The sequence below is a fragment of the Myiozetetes cayanensis genome, unplaced genomic scaffold, assembly GCF_022539395.1.
Source record: "Myiozetetes cayanensis isolate MyiCay16 unplaced genomic scaffold, myiCay2020 scf23, whole genome shotgun sequence".
Classification (NCBI taxonomy): domain Eukaryota; kingdom Metazoa; phylum Chordata; class Aves; order Passeriformes; family Tyrannidae; genus Myiozetetes; species Myiozetetes cayanensis.
This window is the reverse complement of record NW_026087445.1, coordinates 2,436,442-2,450,783: the sequence shown is the minus strand read 5'-3', so window position 1 is coordinate 2,450,783 and position 14,342 is coordinate 2,436,442. Positions and strand designations below refer to the sequence as shown.

At 43.7% G+C, this 14,342-nt stretch overlaps 1 protein-coding gene across 1 annotated transcript in view; it reads left to right on the top strand.

Annotated features, from left to right (window-relative positions):
- Positions 1-1,536: 1,536 nt before the first annotated feature.
- TNC (tenascin C) overlaps positions 1,537-14,342 on the top strand; it is a 68,513-nt gene continuing 55,707 nt past the window's right edge. Inside the window, 1 exon segment of the mRNA XM_050319755.1 lies at positions 1,537-1,609. The gene's annotated coding sequence lies outside the window, so the exon portion shown is untranslated.

Below are 14,342 nucleotides of genomic sequence, written 5' to 3'. Positions count from 1 at the left end.
TTTCTCCACTCTTCTTCCTACGGAGTGAAAAAGGATGCAAACGAGATCACAGACTTGAAAAGATGGGAATATACCAGATCTTGTGTTTGTTTAAATCTGAATTTTTCAGCTGATTCCAGTGGAGTGGGGTCAATTTACACTAACTTAACCAAAACCCGCACACGAAATGTAACACATTAATTTGTGTGTAGGAGTTACTAGAATTTCAGCCCTGCCTGTGATTCCCCCGATTTGATGTAAGTTTGCTACTATTTCACAACGTTAAAATAATGGGGATGAGGGGGATTAAAACTCCCGCTAACGTGCTCTGCTGATGCTGTAAGGAAAATATTCTGCTTTCTGAGTCACTTGCCCCGAGCTGCCTCTCTCTTTGACTGGCTCAGGGGTTTCCTTCTTTAGCCATAAATTGCATGCAAATTCTTTTTGTGTGTGTGTGTGTGTGCTGTGTATGACAGCGTGTGTCTGGGAGGGTGCGTGTGCGTCTTTCACAAGCAAAGCCAAAGCGAGAGGCTGTTCCTTTAAAGCAACACTGAGGGGGGAGGAAAAAAAAAAAAAAAAAGCCTTCAGGCGTCCTATTACAGTGGAACGAGCCAAGGATCAGGATTTGCAGCTCAGCTATATAAACCCGGCAGAAATCGGGCTGATGTGACCAGTTTGCCTTGCTGTCAAAGCTCTCCGTGGTTCACACGCTCACCCGCGGCATCAGGCGACGCAACTTCGCTGAGTTTTGACAGGACGGCAACGGAGTCGGGAGCCGGCAGCTGACTGAACATCTTATTTATTTCATGGAGACTGCTCCCAGCGGGATCTAAGCTCTGGCAGAGGCTGCAAGGTAAGTCTGCTTCCTTCCTGAATAAAATAATAATAATAAAAAATATTCAGGAGCTCTTCCCCCCAGTGACCCAGTGTTCTGTGATGACTCCCATCGGATCTTATCAGGGAGTGGTTGGGAAGGGGAGCACGCCTGGCTTTGAGTTTGTCTTTATTGTCCGGTGTAATAATGTCAGAAATGTCCCGCTCTGATCCAATGAATGAATGGAGCAGGAGTTAGTTCAGTGCTGGACATCCACAGAAATACAGGCGGAAACTTAATTGACAGGAAGGGTAGAAAAGCAGATTTTGGGTTTCCTCTTGGCTGCTGGAGTAATAGAAATATCTCCCCCATCCTCACTTCATGAACCAGACGAAACCCACGTGCAGGCTCTTCACCCTCCCAGCTAACTCTTCTTGCTGAGCTCTTTGTGACTGGGTGAGAGTCGGGCCCTTCTCTGTGTTAATTTACTCTCTGCACACTCCTTTTCACCGGAGCCTTTGTCACCTTCCTCCCCACCCCCCGCGGGGCTCCAGTTCCTTTTAAAACTCCGGTAACATCAGTCTGCGGCGGGCAGCAAAAGACAAAGGAAGATTCAGGTGGTACCTCATTGCCGGTACTTTAACGGGTGGGTTCTGGGAGCAGGAGGGTGAAATTCCCCATCATCGTGGAAAAACAGACCCTTACTTTATGTCTTGGCTACTTGCTCCCTGGTGCTCTGAGATTTTCTGCATGACTGGGTCTGCACTTACTGCTCAGGCTCAAATTGGCTTAAAAAGGAGAACTGACTGGGAGAAGGTGAGCACACTTAGATTCGTTTAGCAGTTAAGCCCACTTACCGAAGACTTTGTGTTACATCACCTTTGCAGAGTTTTCCCTGCCTGATTTCCTCTCCTGGCTACCAGGAGAGAGAGTTTTTGGCAGTTATTCTAAACTTCTGTGAAGTCTCTGTCGTGCTGTGGAGGAGAGTGATAAGTTCACATTGAAATGATGGTGACGTGTCCTCTTGGCCAGTGGAGACACTGTAAAATTAAAAAGCATAATAAAGATACTTATCAAATTTTTCTTCATAAAATATTATAAACCAGTGAGGTGGATGTGATTCTATAGACTGGGTAAAAGCCATATTGTCCAGCTGTTGTGTTTGGTTTTCTCTCCCAGTTTATTTTTTTTTTTAATCACACTGGGCATTCATTTTACACACTTCCTGATTAATGTTATACGTGGGGTTAGTCTTTTTGTGCTGGGGTTGTGCTTTTGCCTTTTAAAGATGTTTCTCTTGATTTGTGAGACTTGATTTTAAAGGCTTTTCTCTATGACTTGTGAAATCATAGAATCATAGAATGGTTTGTGTCGGAAGGGACCTTACAGTTCACCCAGCTCCAACTCCCTGCCAGGGGCAGGGACACCTTCCACTAGAGCAGTTTGCACAGTTTTAAGGGTGCTGTGGTCTGAGAATGAGCTGGGACCAGTGACAGCCCTTTGAATCCTTGGAACTCTTGCAGAAATGTGTTGTGGTGTCTTTTGGGGTGTTCCTTACTGCTGCAGAGAGCTCAGGAGCAAATCCAATCAAATGGATTTTATCAAATGACATTGTTTAGCCAAAGGAAGAGAATTGGGCTGTGGGCAGTTCACCTTCTCTGGGAGTGAATTTGGAGAGGGGCTGGAAGAGTTATCAGGGTGTTCCCAGTGCAGGTGCTGCACCTGTGCCCAGGTACCCAGGCAAGGATGTTCACCTGAGCTGGGCAGGGACAGCAGCAGGGAAGGGGCAGAATGAGAGGCACTGCCTGTCCCCCTCACTGACCTGTCACACTCACTATCCTTAAACAGCAAAATTGGCAATATTTTCCCATATTTTTTCCTCATTAATTTTATCCTCTGGCTCCTTTCAGCCCAGAGAAAATTCTTTGCAAGTTCCAGTCCTTAATCCTCTAACTACAGTTACTCTATCAGCGTTTCCAAAGCTGTGGAAGAGCCAAAGGGATCTGCTGAAAAGCCCCCAGCCTGCAGATGAGAATGTCATGTCTCAGCTGGAGAGGAAGCAGAAATTCTGCTAAAAAAATCTCTTCCAGGTACATGGTGGTCATAGAGAGAGAGAACCAACCAGACCCAAATCTCTTGTTGAAATAATGATGCCTAAAGATGCTCAAACTTGCTGGGAATATCCCTAAGCGTGCTTAGCTGGAGACTTTAGGCTCCAGCTAAAACTTAGCTGGAGACTTTTTGTTAATGGAAATCTATTCTCTTTTTTTATCATTAGCATTTCTCCTCAGCGTTCACTTAAACTTAACTATCGTGTTGCCATAACAGCATTTCTAAAGGTGTTTGACATTCAGCTCAGCTGGCTTATTTTTCATATTACTTCTTTTCATAAAGCATCTAAAAAAAGCCAAAGTCTATTCATGTATCAAGATGTTCTGACTTGCTATAAAGAGACTGTCAAAGTTTGTTCTTGAGTATTGTTTCACTTTTTGATAAGAAAATGAGATTAAATGGCAGAGTCTGTTCTTCTCGGGTCTTTTTCATCCTTTTCAAGAGGGAAGCAGAACCAAAATGCAAATGTGCAGTGAAACAGTGATGTTTGAACCCAGAATTTTAACCCTTTCCTCCCTGCTGGTAAAATAATTTGAAAAACTAGACCTGCTTGGGCAGTTCTGTGCTATTTTCCTGGTATAACACAAAGGTACCTCTGTCCATCCAGCTTTGTGTGCTGAGGCTTGAGTGGTGCTAAAAGGCATTTAATGGTACTGGGCTGTATGAGGGGTGTCTGCTGTAAATGGATGTCCTATAAGGGAGAAACAGCTTCCATTCAGTTGGTTATTTCCACTGGGGAACCCTGGTGTCTGTGCTTGAACACTGAATTTGGAAATAAGCCTAAATGGAGATGGGTGGTGTCTGCTTCATTGTCACCTGTCCTAACTCTGGGACATATATTGAAACACAAGAAATTCAGATTGGTTGAAAAAAAGACTCTAATTTGAAGCCTGTGGGTTGATATATTTGTCCTTGGACAGGTGCCATCCCAGTCTGCTGAGCTGAGGGGCCATTGACACTTTTAAGGTCCAGTGGCTCATAAAACTCGAGGCTTAGGAATGGCTGATTTACATCACTGGAAAGTTAGAAATCTCAGCTTTCCAGTAATAAAAAGGGATTTGTTTTGAACAGTGGCAGTTTGAGATATAGGGCTTTAAAACTGGGCTCTGATTTACCAACAGGCACTTTCTCAGACTTAATTTCTGGGGTGAGTTTAGCACACCCTTCTCAAAGACTGATCTCTGTACCAAACCCTGTGGTTATAAACTACAGGAGTCTGAAACTACTGTAAAATGTAATAGCTCCCCTTGGTTGCTTTAAGGAATTTGCTGATGTAATTTTGCAGAAGAATCATTGTTGCTGAAGCACGAAACTAAGGAAAACAGCAATCAGAGGGAATTAAGTTGAGTAAGTGTTTGATCCTCACCCAGGCTCAGAAATTGCAAAAGTAGTTCAATTGTAGGACTAGTTACTAATGAGCTCTGGACAGGAAACCTCATAACTTGAGCTCAGGAGCTGACAAACAAGGCATGTGTACAGATTACTTATGAATGAATATGCAATTTAATTAATTAAACTGCTTGATATCAAGGTGGCCTTGCTGTCCATGGCTTTGGTTGGTTTGTGCAGGGCTTTTGAGATGCTGATGTAACTATTGCTGTGGCATTTTAGGGCTTAGTTGTAGTAGAAGAAGTTTAGACATAATAAGTGATGCTCTCTGCCACAGAGAGCTTACAATTGCTATTATTAGCTGTTCAAAAAAAGTTCTTTACAGTGGAGAGAAAAAAGAAGGAAGAAGCAGAAGAATGAACAACCTCAAGAGACAATTTTGAGCCGTCGCAGTTTCCGCCGAGCTCTGGGGTTTGTCCAAGTGTGAAACCTCCCCTCACTCAGTGCTCACTGTCCACTCGTGTGTCCAACCTCTGTCCAGTCTGAGCTGAAGTTAAATACCTTCCACATGTGGGAAAAGTTAGAAACTGGGCATTCTTCCAGCTACTGAAATCCTTCTGAAATCCCTCAGTGGCTGATGTAACTGAGCGGCGTGGAACGGGCAGACTGGGAGGAGGAGCCAGGGAGGGATCCTGCCTGACAAGGGATGGCTCTTGATCCTGCAGAAAGAGTTTGGGCACTGGGAGAAGGAAGTTTGGATAACTTGATGTCTCTTTTGAACACTGAATGAACGATACATATGCCCTTATAACTAGACATGGCCCCACTATAACGTTTTCTGGATTTCTTTATGTATCGTTTTTCTCTCTCTCTTATATCCTGTCTATCCTGTTGCTGGCAGAACAACAGCAAAAAACACCCCTACCTATAGATATCCAGGTGTAGAATTTAAAGAATACTAGTTAATATAAATACATATAGCATACCCCTGACAAACCAATGTGAGCTTTTGCTGCTCAGCTCGTGGAGTCAATGGGAATAACTCTCCATTTCTGATTTCGTTTGGCTTCTGCATGAGCGAATCACCCAAGACAAATCCATCCTGAGCTGATCTTGTCGCAAGGAATCTCTCCGGATTCGCATCCTTAATTGTCTGTAGTTTCAATTAAACCAAGGTGGGATGCTGCCAAGTTTTCAGAACCTCCGACTGGAGCGTCCCGGGGCACGAATAGCCCGTGGCATTTTGTATTCTTTGGGCAGCAGGGGACAAGGTTGCCAAGTTTGCATTCAGTCATCCATCACATATTAGCCCACTGGAGGTCCATTCTTCCCTAGCAATGGGGGAGCTCTGCTTCCTACTTAGAAAGATTACTCACACAGAAAGCCCTTTCCCCCAAAACCAGGCAAGAGAAAGGGACCTTTCTTCAATTCAGAGAAACGCTCCCTTTCCAAACTCCCCACAAAAATGATATTGTTTCATGCTTAGAAAACATATTCTTTTTAGTAATTGAGTCGAAAGTGCGGGGTGGTAGGACAGAAATCTTTAATACAGATTTTCAAAACAATTCCTTGAATCACAGGCACAACAAAGGTCTATTGTAGTGGGCTGGCTCTTCCCATGCCAGGCTGTGGCATTGACTATATGTGTGCAGAGATGTTGGCCAGGGTACTCCCAGGGATCTGAAATGGAGAGCCTGGGGAAATTCCACTTTAATGGTTTCCCTTTAACTGTGCCCAACACGCACCAGAACTTGATAAATCCGTAAACTGGAAAAATTACAAATGCTAATTTTGTAATTAGGATATATTTCAAATGAAGATATTTACCATAATATGAATCTAAACTGTCATGGTTCTTCTTTAAATTGATGTTCTTTTACACCATTCTGGCAGCACAAAGCTAAAAAGGGATATAAATTCTTCTGAATATACATGAAAATTAAACTGTGAGACCGTTTCCCTGTGTGCCCATCAGAACCGGCTAAAGAGTTATTTCCACCATTAAAGAACTCCTGCTGGAAAGGGACTATAAAGAGATTTATTTCCAAGAAAGGAGGTAACTTTCCATTCCCAAGAAATCAAAAGAACTGGAAGCAAACAGGCGTTTTTCAGTGAGTTTTGAGCTTATCTCAAGCCCAGGATGCAGAGTGAGCAGGTGAGAAGAGGCAGCTGGGAGCTGAGCACTCTTGGGACTGTGGTTTTCTGCCTCTTTGGGTTGATGAAAAGCCTTTCTTTGGACAGGAAAGGGTCTCTTTGAGTGTGTGCTGTGCACTTCAGCACAAGACCTTAGTGGTTTATCTGCCCTCCTGGCCAGGCATGATTTCAGCTTTTCAGAAGCCAGTTTGTCAGGCTTTCAAAAGCAGCTCAGTGGCCACTTTGCACTGGGCTCTTTGTTTTCCCTGGTTCTTTTGGAAAGCCAACCTCCTTTGGATATGTTGAATCCTCCTAAATAGTTTCTCTGTGCTGTGTGACAAAGGTCTGTGCCAAGAAAGATATAAAGGTAGCTTGTGATGTGTGGTCAACCCATTCCTCTTAGTGAGCCCCAGTGTAATGCATATTTTTTCCTTTACTTGTGGCTTGTACTTCCCTCCTGCACTGCTTGTAGCACAGTAATTCAGGGCTGACTCCCTGTGAATGCTGCACTCTGTGGGCTACAAGTCAGATGAGAACAGGATACATATTAAGGGAAAGGTCTCAGATCATTTTTCTTATTGAAATATTTTGGCAGTGGAAACAGTTTCCAGGAAAAAAAAATAAAAAAAAAAAAAGCTGGCATTTCCCATGGAGAGCACTCCCTATGAATGTCCTATCTATTTTTCCAGTTTGGTGGCCAAGTGAAGTGTTTATAGGAGGATATACCATCTTACAGGCCAGGGGGTTTATATTTCCACTGCCCAGTGTTAATTATGATGTAGACTCACACACTTTACAGGTTAGCAAGTCAATCACAGGGATCCAGCACTCCAAGTGCTGCACTTCCAGGTGGGATGGAAGGACTGCAGCACCCAGAGAGTGCCATTCTCAACTGCATTAATATTATTTGTGCTCTGTTGTCATTCTCAGGCTGTTATTTCATATATTGTTTGTTTGTCTTAGCAATAATACATTGGGATTTGAGAGGGGTCAAATAGTAATACAGTTTACTACCAATATAGTTTACCAGCAGCCAGAAGTGGGTCTATCCACGTTTTCCCCATCCCTGGATGTGGTGCCTGGGCTCTGGCATCTCTGGGAGCTCAGTGCCACTGTCCTACCTGTGCTCCCAAAATCCCCCTGCTGAGGGAAGGTCATTTTGGACACACAGGCTTTGGTTTGGTTTGGATCCCTCCAGATTTGGGTGATGGTCCCACTGTCATCATTCAAATGGGCAAAGTCTCATCCATCAGAGAAGGGGACTGATCCTGGATAAATACAGTGCTCTCCAGGTTGTCTCCTGTCTCTCTTTTGTATTATTTATGCTGCTCAGAACACGTGCAAGAACCCTTAAACTGTGTTGCTGGGTATATACATTGCACTTGATGTAAGAAAAGTGCTATTCTTGTAAATAGGAATTGTAAATCCTGGAATCCCAGAATGGTTTGGGTTGGAAGGGACTTTTAGATCATCTCATTCCACCTCCTCCCACAGGCAGGGACACCTCCCACTATACCAGGTTTCTCCAAGCCCTGTCCAACCTTCCATGGATGGAGAGTCCACAACCTCTCTGGGGAACCTGGGCATATGCCTGGGTTATATATGCCCTGTATATCCTATAATCCTCTATCTTAATATCCTATCACTAAGAAATAAGGGGGGCTTACTGTAAATAAAAACTGAGTCTCTGGTGTCCAACTCCAGTGGTTTCACCTGGGGAAAGAAATTTTTCTGCTTGCATGAGCAGTTATTAATTCTCTTTGATGTAGGGTATCAAATATACATATAATACATGTATAATACACATGCTTGGCATTGCCTGAGTGATACAGTAGAGCAATTTCTTTCTGCAGAGGATGTCTGAGCCTGATCCAATTTGTCCTGTGCTCATATAGGTCAGGAGTGCTGCTCATGGACTAACTGGGGATAAAACCAGTGTGGCAGAGGGGAAATGAGAATCCAGTGAGCGTTTCTCATGCACAGAGTGGCACTTCATTGTCTGCATTGTTCCTTGTCCCCTTCCCCTGAGCTGGCACTGCTGAGGGGATGGGTTTCTCCTGTGCAGGCTCCAGGGGCTGCCAGCCAAATTCCCATGTGACACAATCGCATTGATTTCACCGGGGATCTGCTGCTGGATAATTGAGCTCCACAGCCCTGCTTTTATTCCAGGGCTCCAATTGCTGTCAGCTCAGGCTTTAGCACAGGCAGGTCTCAAGTCACTGTGGGTTAAGAGAACGAGGTCAGATGTTGGTGGAAGTCTCCAGAGCCTCCCATTAGTGTGACAGTGCCCAATTTGCTGACATTTGAAAAGCAGCTCCGATTTTTGTCCGAGTTCAGTCACCATTGCCACTAATCACTTGCTCAGGGCTGTGTTTATGGCTGTATTTTCCATTACATTACATAAGTTTACATTACATACTCTGCTTTACATCAGACCACTGAGAAACACCCTCAGACTGGACTTTTCAGAAACACTCTCTCCTCTCTTTTTTTTCCCGAGTACCTCACACTCACTTTGCCTCATATTTTGCGAATCTGATTTCTATTTCATTTTGTCTTGCCAAGACCGATTTTATTCCATCTTCTCTTCATTATATATTTTGTTCTGTGATGAGTTTGCTACCCCAGGTTGCCAAAGATGCAAATTCTTGATGCTACCACATGTGACAGAACTAGGCCACGCAGATCTGTAGCCTGGGGGCGATTACTGGAAGTCAGATTTCAAGGAACTCCTTCTGTGGTCTTAAAATGTGCACATTCCTGAGTGTTTGAGTGTTAGTACCAAGGACAGAGGAGTTCCAGCAGGCAGGAAAAGCTGCCTGAGGAAACTAATAATTGGTTTAAAAGCAAAGGATTGCCTGGTGAAGGGTCACCCATATGTTTCCTCAGCTTCTTTTGGAACAGTGACCGAAGTCTGCTGTTAACCAGTAATAATATTTCTGGTATAGTGCATGTTTTTGTGGCTGAGTTCTGAGGTGTCTTTAGAGATGTCATTTCAGTGCTTTAATAAGTATATTGTTAAATCAAATTAAAACTATAAAAGCATGCAAATATCCATAATTAATTCTGAAAGTATCCTGCTGCCTGCTGACCAATATCATCTGTAGCAATTCATACCCTTTAAACACTTTTTATTATTCCACACCAATATAAATGTAAATTGTTCATGCTCTTAGTTACTGCAAAGTCATTAAAAGAGAAGCATTCCACATCACTCGCCTCTGGACGTGACATTCCTTCAGCTAAAATAATTTGAAGTATGGAAAAATGTGGTGCTGGGTGTGTGGGGGAGAATTTTGGCTGACCTCTTTCTCCTGACCTCCAGGAGAAATTGAAAAAACATCTTCCTCAGAGATGCTGTCTCAGTGCCATTCACTCTTACACTATTAATGTGTCAGTAATTTATGTTTCTTACAAAAGTTCCTAATTTCTACTGTGCAGTTTTCACCAATGTTTTTGGTAAATGTATTAATTTGACATCTGCTTTTTATAGCAGATCATCTATTTATTCACCTATTCTAATTCTATTTATCAAAAGTATCGATGGCTCATTTCTTACCCCTCATTATCTGATATTTGGTACCTCAACCATGAATTTTTTGGGACAAATAAGACTGTCCAAGCTCCAAACTCCAGTGCCGCTTTGTTCTCAGAAATCTCGCTCGGCATGAAAAGAACGGGAAGAAAACCCAGAAGTCCTGAATTTCTGCTCTTCCCATCTCGTCACTAAAAACCACCTAGAACTTTGTGAAATGGGCTCTGGAAAACCTAGAGGTGGTTTTGGAAGAAGTGCCGTGGGGAAGGGCCTGGAACTGAAGCCGAGCTTTGCCTGTGGCACGAACTCGAGTTGCTGTGATTCATGCGGGAGAGCACACAAACCTCATGGTCTGAAACACCATCAGCAAAGCCCTCAGAATATTTCGAAGCGAAGTCTACCCAGAAAATAATGAGCTCCTGACAAAAAGTGTAGCTTGGCAAAGAAACTTTCCAACGACGAGTTTAGAAAACCGACGATCTTTTCCAGCTCCGCGTCTTTGCTGGGAGGAGGGAAAAGCCAAGAGCCCGAGCGAATGCTTTTGCTATTAGGAAAGGCTTTATTAAAAGGTACAGGGCGTACTGAAGAGGCAGGAGTGATTTCTGCTCTGAGATTATGCACAGAAGTTGCTTTTGCTGTGAAAGGTTTTTTTATTATTATTATTATTGGGAAAAGTCCTAATTGAAGCTTCTGTGTCTGTGGCAGCTCTGCCGTGGCCCAGAGTTCTTGTGCCTTCAGAGACTGATGGGGAAAAGCCACTTCTGTGCTGGAAATGCAAACAGGGGGTGCAGGCAGAAACTAAAGTGAAAGAAAGGTGTGAACCATCCCTTCTGCTTTCCGTGGAGTCCCTCAGAGATGACCCATTTCTACAGCTCTGCCTCTGTTTTTAGAACAGTGACAGTTTTTGTGAATCCATTGTTGCCTTTGCTGTTCCAGTCTCTGGTGTGTCCTGCTGCTTCTAACCCACAGGTTTTGTCTGGGCTGTAACTGCTTGCAGCTTTTTCTTCCCCCTCTGATAGCTACTGCAAAAACAGAGATTGCCTTGCAGATGTGAGGGGAGGAAAGAAAAAAAAAAGTATTTAGGAGATGCATGGTCCTGTCTTTTTCTTTTCCCTCCCGAGTTTGTAGCAAATTGCTCTACTTGGCTGATTGCTGTGCCCCCTGCCAGGAGCCTGAATGCAGCTCAAAGGCACCCCACTGACCTGCTTGTTTTGTTTCTCTTTTCTGAGTTCCCATTTCCAGAAACTGATGCTCAAGTGTAGGAGCTCTTAACAAAAAAACACAAGCTCCAAGGACAGCCTGAATTCCCTATTAACTTTTGCCTCATCTCACTCTCTGTTAGACCAGATGGGGTTGGTGCTTGTTCTCCCATAGTTACCTCTTCTAATGCTGTTTCTCTTTTTAAGTTTATACGTAGCACATTTGAATAATTTGCCTTGTAAAATAACTGGGCTTGTTTGTTGTGGCTTGTATGAAAAACCCTGCTGTGGTCTGAGCTGGATGGAGGATTCTTCTCACTTCCCATCTGCAGGAGTGAATCACTTGAGTTGTGTAAGAGCAGGAAGGTGCAGGAAGATTGGGTGTAAATGTGTGTATGAACGATTCCCCTCATTTCATAAAACCTCTAGAGCCTGTTCAAGATGAAAGGCCATTCTGCAGACCTAAGATAATTAGCTGGACTCTCGTATTTTGGGTCAGTTGCAGATTTTTTTTTTTTTAATTCTCTGGTGTCTTTCTCTGTGGGTTTTGGTAACCTTATAATTTATTTCCATGGATTCATCTTCTTATTCTGGTAATTTGCTTGGCACATCCTCTGGTTTGGCTTCAGAATAAGTCTGCAATTTTCTGTTGTTACCCTAGGATGTCAAGCAGCTGTGCAGCTCTGTGTGTGTGTGCTGCACATCTTTCTGCTTCAGAGCAAAAGATACTTCAGAGAATCAGAGAGTCACAAAATGATTTGGGTTGGAAGGGACTTTAAAGAGCATCCCATTCCACCCCCTGCCATGGGCAGGGACACCTTCCACCAGCCCAGGTTGCTCCAAGCCCCGTCCAGCCTGGCCTTGGACACTTCCAGGGTTGGGACAGCCACAGCTTCTCTGGGTAACCTGTGCCAGGGCCTGCCCACCCTCACAGGGAAGATTTTCTTCCTAATATATAATCAAAACCTATTCTCTGTCAGTTTGAAAACATGCTTCCTTGTGCTGTCACTCCAGGCCCCTGTAAATAGTCTCTCTCCATCTTTCTTGTTGCTCCTTCATGTCCTGGAAGGCCACAGTCAGTTCTCCCCAAAGCTTCTCCTCTCCAGGCTGAGCAATCCCAGCTCTCCCAGCCTTTCCTCCCAGCAGAGCTTCTCCATCCCTCTGATCCTCTTGGTGCCTCCTCTGGACTCTCTCCAGCAGCTCCATGTCCTTGCTGTGCTGTTCCCCAGGGCTGGGGCAGCTCTGCAGATTCCCCCAGTTTGGGATTCACTTTCTCCCTCCCATTGCAAGGGGCAACACTCCAGCTCTTTGCCTTTTAATTGTGTATTTTCTGACAAATTTACAGCACTCCTCAGGAAGAGGTTTAATTATGGAAATGAGGATTTGACAATACCTTTTCTGTGAGGTCTTTGGAATACTTAATTCACAGAGACCTCCATTCCCCCTGTGAGGTTTTACCAGTGGTTAATCTGAGACACAGCAGATGATTTATAAAATAATTTCAAGACTGAGTTCCAATCCTCAGTCCTAACCACGGGGCCACACTATTAATCCCAAGGCTGTGGGCACTTTCTGGACTCTGCTGAGAGCACGTATTTCTGTGGGAACTCCATTTAGCTTCATTTCTGGTTATGGTTCAGAAGATTTGGATATGGCAGACCCTTGGTCAGGGAAATTTTGTCTCAGCTACTGCTGAAATGTAGTTTTTCCAGGTCTGGGGAATCCATTCAGTGGGAAACCTGTTCATTTCCCACTTTCCAATGGCACTCCAAGTCTGTGTCTCACCATTCCATTGAACTGTAACTCCCAGGTGAACATATTCCTTGCCTGCCTCACATGTTGATTCCCCTCTCACTTTATTTTCGTTAATAATTTCCCATCAATCAGCAGGCTTCCACCTGGCAGTTTGCATTGCCAGTTTTCATAAAGGAGAGTTTGTCCTCTCCACAAAGGTCCATCCTCCCAGCCCCAAAAACCAGGGCTCTGTGGCACAGCAGAGGTGAGCTGGGTGACCCTTTACCTGCCATCACCTTCCACATGTCCCTGCAGGACAAATCCAGGAGATATTCCAGAAGATATTGCTCCTTTCCTAATGCTGCCTTAGTAGCAGGATCACACCAATCCATGGCACTGCTGGAAATGTTAGCTAAAATATATTTTAAAAAATAAGATTACTCCAAATGGGCATTTATTAGGCTTTTCCAGCTCAGCATCCAGAGTTTCACCTCTTCCCATACTGAAGGGAATAAACCTAATCTGTAAGAAAAACCCTTTGCATTTTATAGATGCAGCTTTTTCATTTCCTGGGCTTTGCACCTCTAAGAAACAAAAGCCATGCAAGAGATTACTGCTCCAGCCTGGGTTATTGCCTTGAACTCATCATTTTACATGATCTTATCTTTATTTTGCCTCCAATAAAAGCCACATTTAAATTAAAAAAAAAAAATAATACAGAGACATATTTTTAGCTGCTGTGAATCCCTGCAGCGCCACAGGTCAAATCCACCAGCTGGTCTAACATGCTTTGGAGGAAAAGAAGAAAGTGGAGTTGGGTAGTTCCCCCCAACAGCCCAATCAAATCAGACAACTGGGAAATCTTGGTGTCTGTCCCTTCTGCTGCCCCTCCCCAGCTCTGCTTTCCTCTCTTTTCCCAGTCTTTCAAGCTGTTTCATCTCCAGCCAGGATGGTTTCCAGCCAAGCCTTCTGTGGGGTGCAGGGGGAGTGTTATTATTTATCTGTACTTACAATAGTGTTGTGTATAATATACACAACTGTATAAATATATATATATATATAAAAATATATAGTATAATAACAATAGTTTAACATCCTCCTTGGGAGGATCTGTGTCCTCAAAGATGGTCATTGGACAGTCAAGCATCAATAAGAAGCTTTTTTGTTTGGCTCTCGGACCACTATTTTTAAAGTATTTTGCTACCTGACAATTCAGTTTGGTGTTTTAAATGCACTTAAACAATGTGTCTGCCTCCCCCACAGGCACAACTCTGCACTTTGAGAGGTGTGAGTGGACATAAGATTAATTCTTTCTCCTCCTGTGCTGGGGTGGAGCAGAGCACGAGCGCTGTGGGTTCACTTGCATGACTTTTCACTTAGTAATTGAAGTCCAGCTCTGGATTTTATTAGAAAAAAGGAGCAGAAATCCTCTGAGGAAATGATTGAGGTGGTTATTCTCTAAATAGGCCACTTTGTTCAAAGCAAACCATTACTGGTTTCAAAGATT